This window comes from Caretta caretta, chromosome 6, assembly GCF_965140235.1.
Source record: "Caretta caretta isolate rCarCar2 chromosome 6, rCarCar1.hap1, whole genome shotgun sequence".
Classification (NCBI taxonomy): domain Eukaryota; kingdom Metazoa; phylum Chordata; order Testudines; family Cheloniidae; genus Caretta; species Caretta caretta.
Window position 1 is genome coordinate 58,654,983 of NC_134211.1, and position 15,016 is coordinate 58,669,998.

Here is a 15,016-nt window from a genome sequence, read left to right on the forward strand (position 1 = left end):
GGCAAGTTTGTTTTTGCAGCAGCAGAGACAGAAATTAAACTCAAGTGCCAACAAAAATGGGGACTTGTCCTATTTAGTTAAAACAACATTAGAGTAATAATAACAACAGCAACAACAACAGAGGCCATCCCCAGATCATTCTAAGATTCTATGCATAGGAGGGTGGGAAGGCCAACAGTGGCTCAGTTTACTATTTCCATTCACCAATTTAATTTAGATTATGGGCCAAATTGAGCCTTTTGTAAGTGGATACAACTCTCACAATTTAAATGTGCATTTCACCCATATACCAGAGCTTAATTTCAGCCTACTGGCCAAATTCTTCCCTTGGTACATAAGGTAGGACAAGGCATAAACTTCAACACAAAAAGGTTCTCTGAATTGAAAGTAGAATTCAACCCTTGAGGTTTGTGTTAAAGGAGGTACCATAAAAAAATAAAAATAAAAAATACCACACACTCCACAGGAGAAGCACCATAAAAAAAAAAACACCCACACACTCCAACGCTCCACAGAGGTAGTACAATAAGGTCAGTTTCACTAATGCACGTTCTGGTGTCAGAGACACTGTTTCAATCCAGATCACCAGCATTCTGTAACTGAATTTGCACCTACATATCTGACCTCTTCTCTTCCTACACCTTATACTGATCCCCCTCTTCCACCAAAATCTCTCTAAACTACTTGTTATCCTTCACCTACTCCTAAAAGAGTGACACACATCAAACACTGTTTTTTAACAGCTTCCCAATTAACATTCAAAGCACCGGTCTCCTTCAAATCACTCCCAAAGACCCACCTTTCCCACAATGCTTGTGTACACTAAAGTAAGGGTTTGAAAAATACATTTACCAGTAACAAGTGGGAAGCTTCCCAAGTGTGTGAGGGATTGTTTCTAGCACCTATAATTGTGAAGGTAACCAAATGTAAACAGATGCAGCATTGTCTTCTCCAATCTGCAAACAGCTCCAGTGTCTGCTACTCAGCTTTGCCAAGCAGCAGGAGTGTGAAGTTTATAAGACATTGGATCGATTTATGGTTCCTAGTCAGAATCCTGGGGGCAGCAGTGAAACTGTCACTTGTTTATTTCATGTTCCTGAGGAAGTCTACAAGGAGTAGCAAACACAAAATCTCAAGAAAGCCTAGAAGAGACAGGGACATGTATTAAAATGAAGGTACCTGAAAGCAATGTCCTAAAAGCACTGCAACAAAAAGTTTAACACTGGGGCTGTTCAAGGCAAACCCCCATCTGTGTCCAAGAAGAGAGATCAGCAACATGAACACACTGCTCCCGGAGTAAAAGGAAGTGTTTTGCTTCTCTCCAAAATCTTCCAGTGCTAAGTGCAAAGTAAAGGTTTGGAATAGGACAGAAGTGACCACACTAGCCCCATCAGAGTTGCTTCTCACATTAGGATCAACACAGCAACAGTGAAAGTTAAATAGCTTTCTAGTGAAGTGTTAATGTAACACTAGGCAAAGTGGACCTCTCTCTTCATCCAGATATTTTATCTTTGAGCCTGTTATTAATTCAGTGCTACACCTTCCACCAAAGTTTAACTCCATAGCTTTTTGTATTTTAGGGATCATCTCATGACCAGAAGTAGTGCCAGCTCTAAAATAGGGGTCCTCAAGCTTTTTCACAATGTGGTAGAAAGTCAGTCCCCCAGAAACCTTCCTACCCATTCTTCAACATCATGCCTGTGTGGACTATCTTCCCTCCCACTCACAATCACATAACATCTGTGGCAACTAAAGTAATAGGAAAGTAGTTTAGTTTAATCTGTCTTCCAGATGCCAAATCACATACAGAAGTAATGAAAACCAACCAGCATCCTGTAAGCAACCAGCTCTCTGAGGATCAGCAACAAACACTCAACGGTCCACAGCTGGAGAATTGCAGTCTTAAAGATCACCTCTCTTTAGGCTTAATTATTGCCCCACATATTCCTTCTTAACATCTTACATAGTCTGAATTTTTCCTCTGTGAAAATAGCTTAAAATGAAAGTGAAAAACCCTTATGACCCTTTAATGGGTTCTACATGCCTCTCCAATTTTTCAGGTCTTGTAGGATACTCCCACGGCTTCATTTGCAGCCAAGGTTCTGCTTTTATTACCTGAAGGCTTCTTACAAGAGGCATGTGAATGCCACCTCATACTTTCTAACATCTAAATAGCAATTAGCCTCCATAGGTGACAATGCAGGCTATACTAAGACTGCTTTATTATTAATAGATTTGCAAGACTGAAGTATTTTATCTCTGGAACTTCTCCTACTAGTTTCACTAGTAAATAAGATGAAAGAAGTTCAAATAAAGAACAGATTCTAGTTTCTTTCACAGTCAATTGTTACAATTCAGCACTATCCAAAAAATGAAAAAAGAAAAGGAGTACTTGTGGCACCTTAGAGACTAACCAATTTATTTGAGCATGAGCTTTTGTGAGCTACAGCTCACTTCATCCGATGAAGTGAGCTGTAGCTCACGCTCAAATAAATTGGTTAGTCTCTAAGGTGCCACAAGTACTTCTTTTCTTTTTGCGAATACAGACTAACACTGCTGTTACTCTGAAACCTGTCAAAAAATGAAAGCCTGCTAATCAACTGAAGAAAGTTTTGCAAGACTAGTTTGGTTTTGGCTTGATCAAGACGACATTTATAACTGCAAATCCCCAGATTCATCTGCAGAGATGAAAGACAAACCCTCCCTAGCAACTCTTGGCTGGACAAGCTCCTATAATATGGAGCAGTTGACATATAAAGGATGCTAGGGAAAGGGATATGTCTACAGACCTTATAGGCAGTCTATAGGCAAGAGAGGGGAAGAAATGTGTAACAAAGGGGAAACTGTCTGTAATATTTATGAATCCTATGTGTGCCTCAGTTTCCCTCTGCACTTTGCATTGTAAAAAACGTTTAAGTCTCCTGGTCAGACAGCATAGGAGGCATGAGGTAGGGTGTCACCTGGTTGTCTGGATGGAATGAACAGGGTCATAAAACAACTGGCTGAAACGGACCTTGAATCAGAGCAACCAGCAAGACAAAGATGTCCAGTGACTGAATCATTAACATCAAACAGCAGAACACCCTGGGGAGACAGATAAGGGGGAGAGGGAGAGCAAGAGATAGACTATCACAGCTTGGCTGGCTCATCATGGTACTGGTTTGACCTGAGTGGACTATGGCTTAGATTAGCACAGAGAGGCAGAAGTTAAAGACTTTCAGCTTGTATGCGCCACATGACTAATATATGTTACCTTGTTTTGAAAAGGCTGCCTGTTTCACTGTAAATACTCAATGAGTGTGTCATGCCCTGAAGGGGTACAGTACAAACCTGGTGCAGGACTGGCTTGGCTGGATTTACTGCAGAGCGCCATGGAGAGAGACAGGGATAGCTAGTGCCAAAGGCCTAGTCTCAGAGTCCTGGAGACCACGGGCCTGCCCATGTGGAACTCTCTTGGGTCCATGGAGCCCAGCACACTACATGGGCCTCTCCCATGAGACTGTTTACAAGCTGGGGCACAGACCAGACCCTATGACTAGCACAAGGCTTCCAAGAGATAAGAAAGTGTTAAGTGGGAAGTTCTGAGAGAACATTATAAAGCTATGGACAAACTGCCTAAAGTTTGTTGTGAGATAATGAGGAAGACGCTGTCAAGTCAAAGTTTGGAGTAACACTGAAGAGCAACAGTTGGTTGCCAAATTTAACTAGAAACTTAGGCCATGTCTACAGTAGGAGTGCCAGTATATTATACTACCAAAGTGCTCCTAGCGTGGATGCAACTACAATGGCAAAACTGCACTTGATTGGTTTGGCTGCATCTACACCACGGACTTTTGCCAGTGCAGTTATGTTGGTCAGGGATCACACCCCAAGCGACATAACTATGCTAGCAGAAGTCTGCAGAGTAGCCAAAGCCTTAGTTCTGTTACCTAAATCTGGCTCTTAAAATATTGAAGATGCAAATAGTGAAGACATTTGGTTTTGAAATGTTTAGAAACATAGAACTTATTTAGCAAATGTAGTACTGTTTCAGCTTCCAGATGACCTCTCCATAACAAGTGCAAATACTAACAACAAGACTAGTTTGTCCTAAACCAGAATGGACACATTACTGGAACTGACCTCTGCTGTTGCTATCTCAGTACCTATATGGCTCCCCACCAATTCAGTATAAAAAAATTACTGTTCCAAAAAAGTAGATACCTACTGTTTCAACGCGGTTTTACTCTTACAAGTTAAAGCAAACTTTTCTAGAAGATGGTTTAAAAATGTTAAATTCTGAGAAATTGGTCAAATCAAGTCAATTTCCAAGGAGGCTCTTTTTGAAGTATTAAAAAAAAATTAAACCCACTGAAGTTTCTCCTGCAGTTGAGGCACTGTTTTGCCCACTATAAAGAAAGCTACAATACTAGTTGAATGAACCAGCTGAGATTAGACCTGCCAGTTCAGGTTGTTCCCTTTTGTCAATGCAGTGTGCGGTCATCCCTTCTGGAAGGGCAGGATTATCTGTCCACATGTACTTGTTTTGTAGCAGTTTTAAGTCATGTTTAATATCTAGCTCTGAAAATGCCAAGTTTTACTTGAACTAGATTAAAATTTTTATCACATTTACAATATTTGTGAGTTTCATCACTATGGCATCTGAGCCTTGAGTTTCACCTAAGCAAAGATCTGACCATACTAAAATAGCTTGATAGAAAAGTTCTTCAGAAAACCCAAGAGATCAGAGCAGCAGATACCCAGCTTTTATTTTACAACTCTCAAAGGTGCAACAGAAAAATTAGAGTCTGTAAAATTTCCCTAATCCAAGTACTATAGTCTGTTGAATCAGACCAGAGTAATAAATAAAACCTAGTTAGAACTCTTTGGGCTTGTGTAGCATGTTCTACACTACTAAGTGAGAAACTGGAGTCCATTACCAGTCCTGACCTCTTGACACCTGCAAGAGGAGCAATGAGAAATAAGGGGAACTTTAACCATGTCACTTAGTAAAAATTTCTCAAGATGATTAAAGAGAAACACTGGCAGGCTTTAAGTCAATGATTGGATATTCCTCAGCAATGGAAGAGGGCTAGGTACTGTTTTGGGAGGGTAAAGAGAATCTCATTAAGTGATCTGCAGGATGACAACTACCTTGAAGAAACTGTGCCCAAAGATTATGGAAACCAACAGCACAAGTCCTCAATGGAAGAAAGCAAACAGGAAAAGCAGATAGGGAGAAATTAACTCCAAACACAATGGCAAAGACAGTTGAATAAGGTTGTTTCTCTGAGCTAAGACGACAAGACAGCTATACACTAAGGGCACGTCTTCACTAGCAATGTTAAAACGCTGTCGCAGCAGCACTTTAATGTGGCTGTGTAGTCACAGCACCAGAGGTCTCTCAGTGCTACAAAAAACTCACCTCCACGAGGGGAATAGCTCCCAGCACTGGTGCACCGTCTACACCAGCACTTTACAGTGCTGAAACTTGCAGCGCTCGGAGGGGTTTTCTTCACACCCCTGAGCAAGAAAGTTGCAGTGCTGTAAAGTGCCAGTGCAGACAAGCCCTAAGACGTTCAGCAATAACGTGTTCTTAGTAAGTCTCCCCTGTATTAGTCAATAACTTTGTTCTATATCGGTTTTGCTGAGATCTCACCAAAAACAACAGAGCAATGCAAATTTAATCACATTACTGCTATGTACTGAGGAATGAAAGATGAAAGAAATTCCAGAAAATGTAACTTTTCCTAAATGTGCTCTTTGAATGCAATTTAGATGCACTCTGGAAAGAATACAGCAAGTTACTTAGGTGAGCCAAAGCAAACTGACTTTTCATCATGGCTTAGAAAGCAAGAGTGGCTTGTGCTGTAAGAATAAAACCGGGGGGGGGGGGGGAGGGAGGAAAGAACGGACGGACAAAATGTGGTCAACTTTGGAACAAGTAGGCTAAATTCTAATGCTAGATATGAGAGCTCCAAATGCTGGTGGGTCACAACTTACAGACTGCTTTGCATCCCCTCCTCCACCTGAGTGTTTACAAATCTATGGGCCATGAAAACCTTAAAAAATGTTAGGCTGAGAGGAACTGAATCCTTCTTCACCAGCACATCAAACATATAGGATCACCCCTAAATGATCACCAGCTGCCTCCCACGCCAGAAACACCCTCCGACCCTAGTCTAGTTCACACACAGCCACCCTTCCCCAACAGCTAGAACTGTCACCCAGCTAGACTTCTTGCTTAACCCCCCTCTCAGCCAGGCCTTCCAGCAAGCTACCCCTCAAACTCTGCCGGATCCTCAGGCCTAACCGTCCCCCAGCCAACAACTCACTCATTTTCCTGCCAGATTCCCCCTGCCTAAACACCCCCGGGGCCACAAACGCCCTCCCTCCCAAACTCTCCAGCAGGGCCCCACCTCCTCCAGATGCGGCAGCTCGGAGACATTTTACAAGCAGTCCCCCTGCAGCCAAAACAGAACAGTTCCACGGATGGATAGACTCTGGGCCCAAAGCTACGGGTCCGTGCAGCTCCTAAAGCTCGGCTCCGAGGCCAGATAGAGCGGAGCAGGCCGCCCGCCCGGCATTGTTTATCCTCGCAGTCTCCTCCGCCCCCTCCCACCTCCCGAACGCTAGGCCCCGACAGCCCCGCCATCGCTCCAGGACGGGCAATTATCCCCCCAGCTTCCCTTGTCCACGGCAGACCAAGCCAGACACTTACCCGGGCGGCCGCGGCCCGGCTCAGCTGCAACAGCGGGCGGGGCGCTTCATCCCCGGCCAGGAAACAGGCACCTCCTCCTCCAAGGGCGGAGCGCAGAACGCTGCAGCCGACGCCACCAGCCCCCGCCTCCCGTCGCCCCTGAGAGGGAGGCTCCCCCTTCCATGTGTCAGACAAAGGCGCTCAGAGTAGTTAGGACCCTACGGGGCCAATTCTATGCCCCCTTCTCCCAGTGTCTTCAGGGGTTAGCGGAATCGCCCGCAGCCCCATGGGGTCCAGCTTCTGTTCCCAATCCTGTCCCCAGGGGCACCAGGTCTCCTTCGGTCCTTCAAGACTCATTTCCTTCCTGAGGCACCTGTTGAGGTGTCCCCCTTGGAGGGCCTGGATTCCTCTGCTCCGAAGTTGAAGAGCAAAGGCTTGGCTCCTGCGGGAGAGGATGTGCTGCTCCAAGCCACTTGTCTCCTTTGGCAGCAGCTTGGGGCAGGCCAGACACCCCGCAACACTTTAGGCATTTCTAAGCCAGTCACTGAAGTAGATAAGCACCAACATGCAGTCAGTGAGCCACCAGGTTGGCCCTTGGGATGCATAATTTTCATGGGCAACAATGCCACCTAGTTCCTATATAGTACTTTTCCTCAGTAGATCCCAAAGCACTTCACAAAAAGAGGGCAGTATCATCCTCATTTTACAGATATGGAAATGGGAGGTGAAGTGACCTGCCCAAGGTCACAACAGACCAGTGGCAAGGCTGCGAATAGAAGCCAGGTCTCCTAGGTCCTAGTCCATTACTTCTCAATTCTGACACCAAATCACAGCATTTTATCTGCATTTTATCTAAACACACCCGGGGCCACAAACGCCCTCCCTCCCAAACTCTCCAGCAGGGCCCCACCTCCTCCAGATGCAGCAGCTCGGAGACATTTTACAAGCAGTCCCCCTGCAGCCAAAACAGAACAGTTCCACGGATGGATAGACTCTGGGCCCAAAGCTACGGGTCCGTGCAGCTCCTAAAGCTCGGCTCCGAGGCCAGATAGAGCGGAGCAGGCCGCCCGCCCGGCATTGTTTATCCTCGCAGTCTCCTCCGCCCCCTCCCACCTCCCGAACGCTAGGCCCCGACAGCCCAATAACTAATAGTTATTGTAATATTTAAGCTTTTTAGCACTTGCATACAATGCTAACAGGCATGGCAGGCAGAATCTCTCTCAAAAATGATTTTGTAGCAAGTACTAACTGGAGGAGTTTAATCATAGAAATGTAGGACTAGCAGGGACCTAGCTCAGTCATCTAGTCCAGTTCCCTGCCCTGAGGCACAACTAAATATTCTCTAGACTGGGGTGCCCAATCTACGGCCTGTACATCGTCCACCATAGTATTTCGTAAGGCCCGCGACATGCTTCAACACAATATACTAATGGCCAATTCATTAGCATTTGGTCATCATGTTTACATCACTTCATATACTCAAGGAAGTATGTAGAATCTGTTTGGCAAACACAAGGTTGTGTTTAGGTTTATATGGTCCTCCTATGTAATAAGATTGGGCACCACTGACCTAGAACATCCCTGACAGGTGTTTGGAGGATTTTAAGAATTTCTTGCCCTGTCCTCAGTGGATAAGATGATAATTTGTTATCCTCCTCTTTATAATCAACTTTTACATACTTGAAGACTTATCAGGTTCCCAGTCAGTTTTCTTTCCTTATTTAGAGCTCACCTTTGGCTATAGAGAAGGAACAGGGGTAGCAGTGATGGTCTGGAGCTGTTGGACATTAAAGATGCTAACCTGTGAGAAGATCATAATTTCAGCTACTGCTCTAGAACAAGACATGCAATTACAGCTATCCTGTGGGGCAGATCAATCAGTAACATGTCTAATTTGTTGCTTGACATTTTGAGATGCATGTTCTAAAACAGTGGCTCTCAACCCTTCTAAACTACTGTATCCCTTTCAGTAGTATAATTTGTCTTGCATACCCCCAAGTTTCACCTCACTTAAATATTACTTGCTTGCAAAATGAGACAAGAGTCAGAGCACACTATTACTGAAAAAAACGCTTACTTTCTCATTTATCATACAATTATAAAATAAATCAATTGGAATATAAATATTGTACTTACATTTCAATGTACAGTATATAGAACAGTATAAACAAGTAATTGTATGAAATTTTAGTCTGTACTGACTTCAGTAGTCCTTTTTATGTAGCTTGTTGTAAAACTAAGCAAATATCTAGATGATCTGATGTACCCCCAGAAGACCTTTGCATACCCCCAGGGGTAAATGTACCTCTAGTTGAGAATGTACCCCTGTTCTAGAATAACTAAGTGCCATTTATGACAAAGCCTGGTACAGTAGAAGCTGGGGTGAAGAGTTTCCTCCTGAGAAAAAGTACTGAAACAAGTCATGATCTATCCTTTCAGCCTTCTGCTCTGCTAGCCTGAAGAAATAAGTCTCCTTTGGAGTATCAAAACTGCTCAGGGAACTAATCTCTGAAGATACCTTTCCACTGTTACAGCTCTCTCATGAGGCATCAACAGCACACATTTTCTTCTGTCAAACGTTTATCATTCACTGTAAACGAGCTGCAGAAGTAATTGTTTCAATGATACCTTGCTTCAAAACTCACAATCCTAACTCAGGTTTCAGAGGAACAGCCGTGTTAGTCTGTATTCGCAAAAAGAAAAGGAGTACTTGTGGCACCTTAGAGACTAACCAATTTATTTGAGCATGAGCTTTCGTGAGCTACAGCTCACTTCATCAGATGCATACCGTAGAAACTGCAGCAGACTTTATATATACACAGAGAATATGAAACAATACCTCCTCCCACCCCACTGTCCTGCTGGTAATAGCTTATCTAAAGTGATCAACAGGTGGGCCATTTCCAGCACAAATCCAGGTTTTCTCACCCTCCACCCCCCCACACAAATTCACTCTCCTGCTGGTGCTAGCCCATCCAAAGTGACAACTCTTTACATAATCAAGTCGGGCTATTTCCTGCATAAATCCAGGTTCTCTCACATCCCCCCCACCCCCATACACACACAAACTCACTCTCCTGCTGGTAATAGCTCATCTAAACTGACCACTCTCCAAGTTTAAATCCGAGTTAAACCAGAACATCGGGGGGGGGGGGGGTAGGAAAAAACAAGAGGAAACAGGCTACCTTGCATAATGACTTAGCCACTCCCAGTCTCTATTTAAGCCTAAATTAATAGTATCCAATTTGCAAATGAATTCCAATTCAGCAGTTTCTCGCTGGAGTCTGGATTTGAAGTTTTTTTGTTTTAAGATAGCGACCTTCATGTCTGTGATTGCGTGACCAGAGAGATTGAAGTGTTCTCCGACTGGTTTATGAATGTTATAATTCTTGACATCTGATTTGTGTCCATTTATTCTTTTACGTAGAGACTGTCCAGTTTGACCAATGTACATGGCAGAGGGGCATTGCTGGCACATGATGGCATATATCACATTGGTGGATGTGCAGGTGAACGAGCCTCTGATAGTGTGGCTGATGTTATTAGGCCCTGTGATGATGTCCCCTGAATAGATATGTGGGCACAATTGGCAACGGGCTTTGTTGCCTAACTCAAAAGGCAAGAATCTTTGCAACAACTCACTTCAAGAGACTTCTTAGGTTGGACGGACAACCACAGTAACATTGCCTTTTCATATATGGTCCAAACAAGGTTAAATTTAGACACAAACATACTAGATTTTCCTGCAGCACACATCTGGACCCACTGCCATCTCCCCTTGTGAGAAAATATCCTGAGGAGTGCTGTTCCACCTACACTGTACAATGCCTGCAAAAATGATGCAAACCTAATCAGTTTCATTCCGTTATGGAGGGAGGACAGCCATTCAATCCTAAAGGATGCAGCAGCACTTCTAGTAGGAACTCATTTCCCTCCCAACCCTGTATAAAATCCATAAACCAGAATCATATTACATCAGTTGTTTCAAAGTTAAAAAAATCAACAGCTAATATTCTATAAAGTTAGGAACACAGGAAATTCAGAGTTTAAAAAAAACTACCCTGAATCTCCACTGTTAATGATGCCCCAAAGGAGGGGGGAAATCAGAAGCACGCTGCAACCGTATCTATCCGTAATATACAGCTTTATTTTAGACTGTGACTATAACTTTGAGTTCCATAATCATATATGATGGTGCACTTCTTTATGGCTCTTTAATCATACATCAATGAATCTAAAACTCCTGCAAGATGGTTATCACAGTAACCAATTATTTATTGGTTTCAGAGTAGCAGCCATTTTAGTCTGTATCCGCAAAAAGTAAAGGAGTACTTGTGGCACCTTAGAAACTAACAAATTTATTTGAGCATAAGCTTTCAATGAAGTGAGCTGTAGCTCACAAAAGCTTATGCTCAAATAAATTTGTTAGTCTCTAAGGTGCCACAAGTACTCCTTTTCTTTTTACAATTATTTATTCTCCACTCTTCATTATAAGACCAAACCCTAAACTACTCATCACCTCAAAGGATTGAATGCTATTCTTCCATCCAAGTGGCCAGCTCTCCCTCTTCCACCACTAGGCACAGAACTAGCCGGTCTTCCCAAACACATCACATGCCTAGACCATGAAGCTATAGCACGTAGACTGCAAAAGTTAACATGGAAATAAGTAACATTTGAAATAGGAGACGTACATATGAAAAAAAGTTTAAAATGTTGCTCTATGGAGTACATACTTGTTGTTCCATCAAAAAAGAAAGATAGGATTCTTGAATCTCTACAGGGAAGAGAGAAGGTAGTTTGACTACTTTCTCTGGTTTTCCGTAAGTCAGAAATCCAGCTCTTCAAGTTTAACCTGAATTGTTTGCACACACATGCATCTCTCACACACACACACACCATGTTTATGTTGGAACTCCCATCTACTGTTCTAAACTTCCCATCTTGCTGATAATTCTCACAAATAAACGACTAATTGCAAGTTTAAGGTCCTCTGTTTAGAACCACATTAGCGCAATGGACTGCTACTTTTGCTGGCATTTTCCTCAATATAACTTTCTTTGAATGCAATGCAAGTGTTTTAATTTCATTGCAACTCCGTTTGTTTTTAAAAGAACATTTGCAAATTTTAAAGAGGGGAACTACCTGTGCTGAAAGGATAAAAACCTCAAACAAGGCCAAACGTGGAAAGAGAAAGGATGTAGGGGGAGGGAAAGAAATAGGAGAATTAGATCACCTTTTGAATTTATAAGATCAGCTGCTCCAGTGTTAGAGCTTATATTCGCTACACTGCAAAATGCATATTTAAAAGGACACACTGGCAGGTAAATTTCCATGGCCTGCAAAGACAAGTCTCCTCATTAAGTTAGTAGAGGTGATACCATGTGACCTCTCTTTCTATCATGAAGAAGCTCCCCTATAGCAGACAATCCAAAATTCAAAGTTCCATTTTTTTCTGAAAATTAGATAACTAACAACAAAAATGTTTTGCTCAACATTTGCAATGCTGAAGAATAGAGTATGCAATTGTGGAAACAAGACACATTCTAAGATAAACAGAGTACCATCTTCAGTTACAGCCCTATTCAAACCCTGTGTGCACATCTGTATATAAAATAAAAATTAGAATCGAGAAAGGAGAGAATGCAGCATAACAAGGCAGCCTACACACGGATTAAAATATGCTCCAATCTAGCACTGTAAATATACTCTATGAGAAATAGATGGCAGAATGATTTGCTTGCAGGGGTAGCATCCAGTCTTAGCTTGTTATGCGCACACAATCTAATTTACATTCTCTATCCTCTTCTGCTGCATAGTATCAAAGCTGTGCTGCATTTTCTGATTGTCACTGACGGCCGGATTCAGCCAAACTAAAACTTGCAAAAGGTAACAGACAGCCTAGCCTGTCAGCTGATGCTGTGATAAGGGTCACAAGACATCTTTCTACTTAGCAAGAATACCAAAAGATTTGACAGAAATGAGAATATTATTTTCAGGGGCTATCTTGTGACCCACACCACCGAAAAATCAGTAGGAAACTCATTCTGAAGCTAAATCACCAGAATTCAAGACATATCTTAAGTCCAAGTATCAAGAGCTGCAAAGAACCAACTGAGTGCCAAGAGTTATGCCTCCAGAGAGAGCTCAGCTCACAAGACACTAGTTTTTTTTCAAATCACTTCTAGAGGCAGGAATTGTCATGTATCAAACAAACTGGTTTCCACCTAGAAAGTCTGGCCTGATCTAAATTCCATAGCAAAAACTCAAGTGATCATTTTCCGAACTAGTTGTTAGGAAGTCTGTCAGGTGCTAATAAAGCTCAGCATGCCGAGGGTCGCTGATAACCTGCACAGTGACCCAAAAAGTACCTTTAATGCTGCCAGGTAACAAGAGCCCGATACACTACACCTCAGCTCGGAGTGCCCAAAGGGCCAACCGAGTCCCGCCTTGACAACTCACGGAAAGTCCAAGCGTTGCATCCAACACAACTTTCAAACAGGGCATATTCCAGCCCGCAGCTGCGCTAACACAGAGGTGCGAGTACAAGGGAGCACGGCGCCATCAGAGCTGGAACCGCTCGTCCCTGCAGGCCACACGCTTGGCCCCACCTAGCGTTGGCAGACACCTAATGCGGGCGCGCTACGTTCCCCACGGGCGCCCCTGCAGACTCGCCCCACGGCCGCTCCGGGAAGAGGCCGCTGCCGGCCGGGTCGCTCGGTTAGGAGCTCAGCACGTTCTCGGCCTACGGCAGCTCCGCAGCCCATCGCCGCAGCGACGGCTACTGGCAAGGCCCGAGCTCTGGCTCGCGGGAGAGTCCCAAGGGGGCCGGGTTTGTTCTTCCCAGGCCCCCACCTCACTGGGTGGATGGGCCTAGAGACCCCGCGCCGGCCCCGCCCCACAGCAGGACGTTAAACTGTCCGCTCACTTCTCCCCCCCCCCGGGACCCTGTTGGGCGGGAGAAGGGAAATGTCACCCGCGAGCGGGAGCCTCGTGACACGGACGGGGAAGCCCCCGGCTAGACATGTAAGTCCGGGACGGGGGCGGGGAGAGGACACTGGTGACGCTCACCTGAGCCGGTGCGGCGAACTCCAGGCCGCTCCTCAGCGAGGTTTGAAATCACTAACGCCCCCCGCACCTCGCAGTGTCCTCAGCTCCCATTGGTCGCTGCCGGCCCCGCCTATGCCCTCAACCTGGCAACTCATTGGGTAGTTTGAATCCGGTAGAGCTACGTACCGTCTCTGTTCTTTAAAGGGGCAGCTCCAGGCCGCGGTGGCTACGGCGCTGCATCCGGCATGAGAAGCCCCTACGGCCTGTTCTCTGGCCAGTGCCGGGCAAAGCCCCGCCCGCCTGACTACCCGCGGGGACCGGACTGCCGGCTGCGGCCTGCTAGGGAGCCCGCGCCTGCAGAGTGACTTGGGCAACGTGAGGAAGGCGCCGGGGGGGGGAACAAGGAGCCGGGCTGCGCCTCTCGCCGCTGGCTTGACAGAGGGAGGAGGAGGCGGTGCGCGCTGCGCCGGGAAGGCAACACGTGACACTAATGAACTGATACTTTATATCGGACACGTAATTGGCCTGCGGAACTCACTGCCGCGAAAACCCGTCAGGAGTTTGGCAGGCTTGAAGAAATCTTTGCTAGTTCGATGACCACTGAACACCCATAGTTACATTAGAGATGATAAACCTCCACAGGGGACACATGGACTGCCTGCTTCAGGAGGGGCCTGAGGTGCTAATTAACTGGTTGGTGAAGAAAAAGCTTCCACTAAAAATAATTTTGTAATTGTCCACTTCATGTTTTCATAAGTTTTCCTCTGACTGAGACAAGATACTGGACTTGTTGGACCACTGGTCTGAACTAGTAGAGCAATTCCTATCTAAAGTGATGAAAAAGTAATTATAGTTTCACCTGGGGCTTTTAGTTTCTCCAGCCACTCATTAACCCTCATGGTCTGTCTGTCTACCATACAATACATTATTGCTTAGACAATAAAGATACAAAGCCTATAAGGAAAACAACATCTGAAGCATAAGCAAGGAAAATACAAAAAGTAACTAATTCCTCTCTCCTTTAAACATACCAGTTCCTGGAGACTGGTACTGAAAAGAATCCATGGAAGGTAGATGTGGGATGCAAATGGCAGGGAGTATCATAGTGAAGGGCCAGGGATTTAAATTTCTGACCTTGGATAGCAGAGTGATATATTCACTGATGATGCACATACTTTGCTATTACTTATGAGGAAAACAGTCAAAAACCAAACAAATCTATAAAATGAACCAGTCAACAAATGAGGAAGACTTATGTCTGCAGGAGACAGAACTTTCACAGAAGAT

At 44.5% G+C, this 15,016-nt stretch overlaps 1 protein-coding gene across 7 annotated transcripts in view; it reads right to left on the reverse strand.

Annotated features, from left to right (window-relative positions):
• Positions 1–14,052, reverse strand: part of CKAP5 (cytoskeleton associated protein 5) — a 102,614-nt gene extending 88,562 nt beyond the window's left edge. For 2 of the 7 annotated variants that reach the window (XM_048853549.2, XM_075129566.1), the window contains exon 1: positions 6,701–6,825. The gene's annotated coding sequence lies outside the window, so the exon portion shown is untranslated. Of the gene's footprint in view, positions 1–852; positions 872–6,700; positions 6,826–13,141; positions 13,257–13,290; positions 13,456–13,750; positions 13,868–13,915 lie in introns of those variants that run through there. The other 5 variants (XM_075129570.1, XM_075129567.1, XM_075129568.1 and 2 more) reach the window with 5 other exon arrangements.
• Between the last annotated feature and the right edge of the window lie 964 nt (positions 14,053–15,016).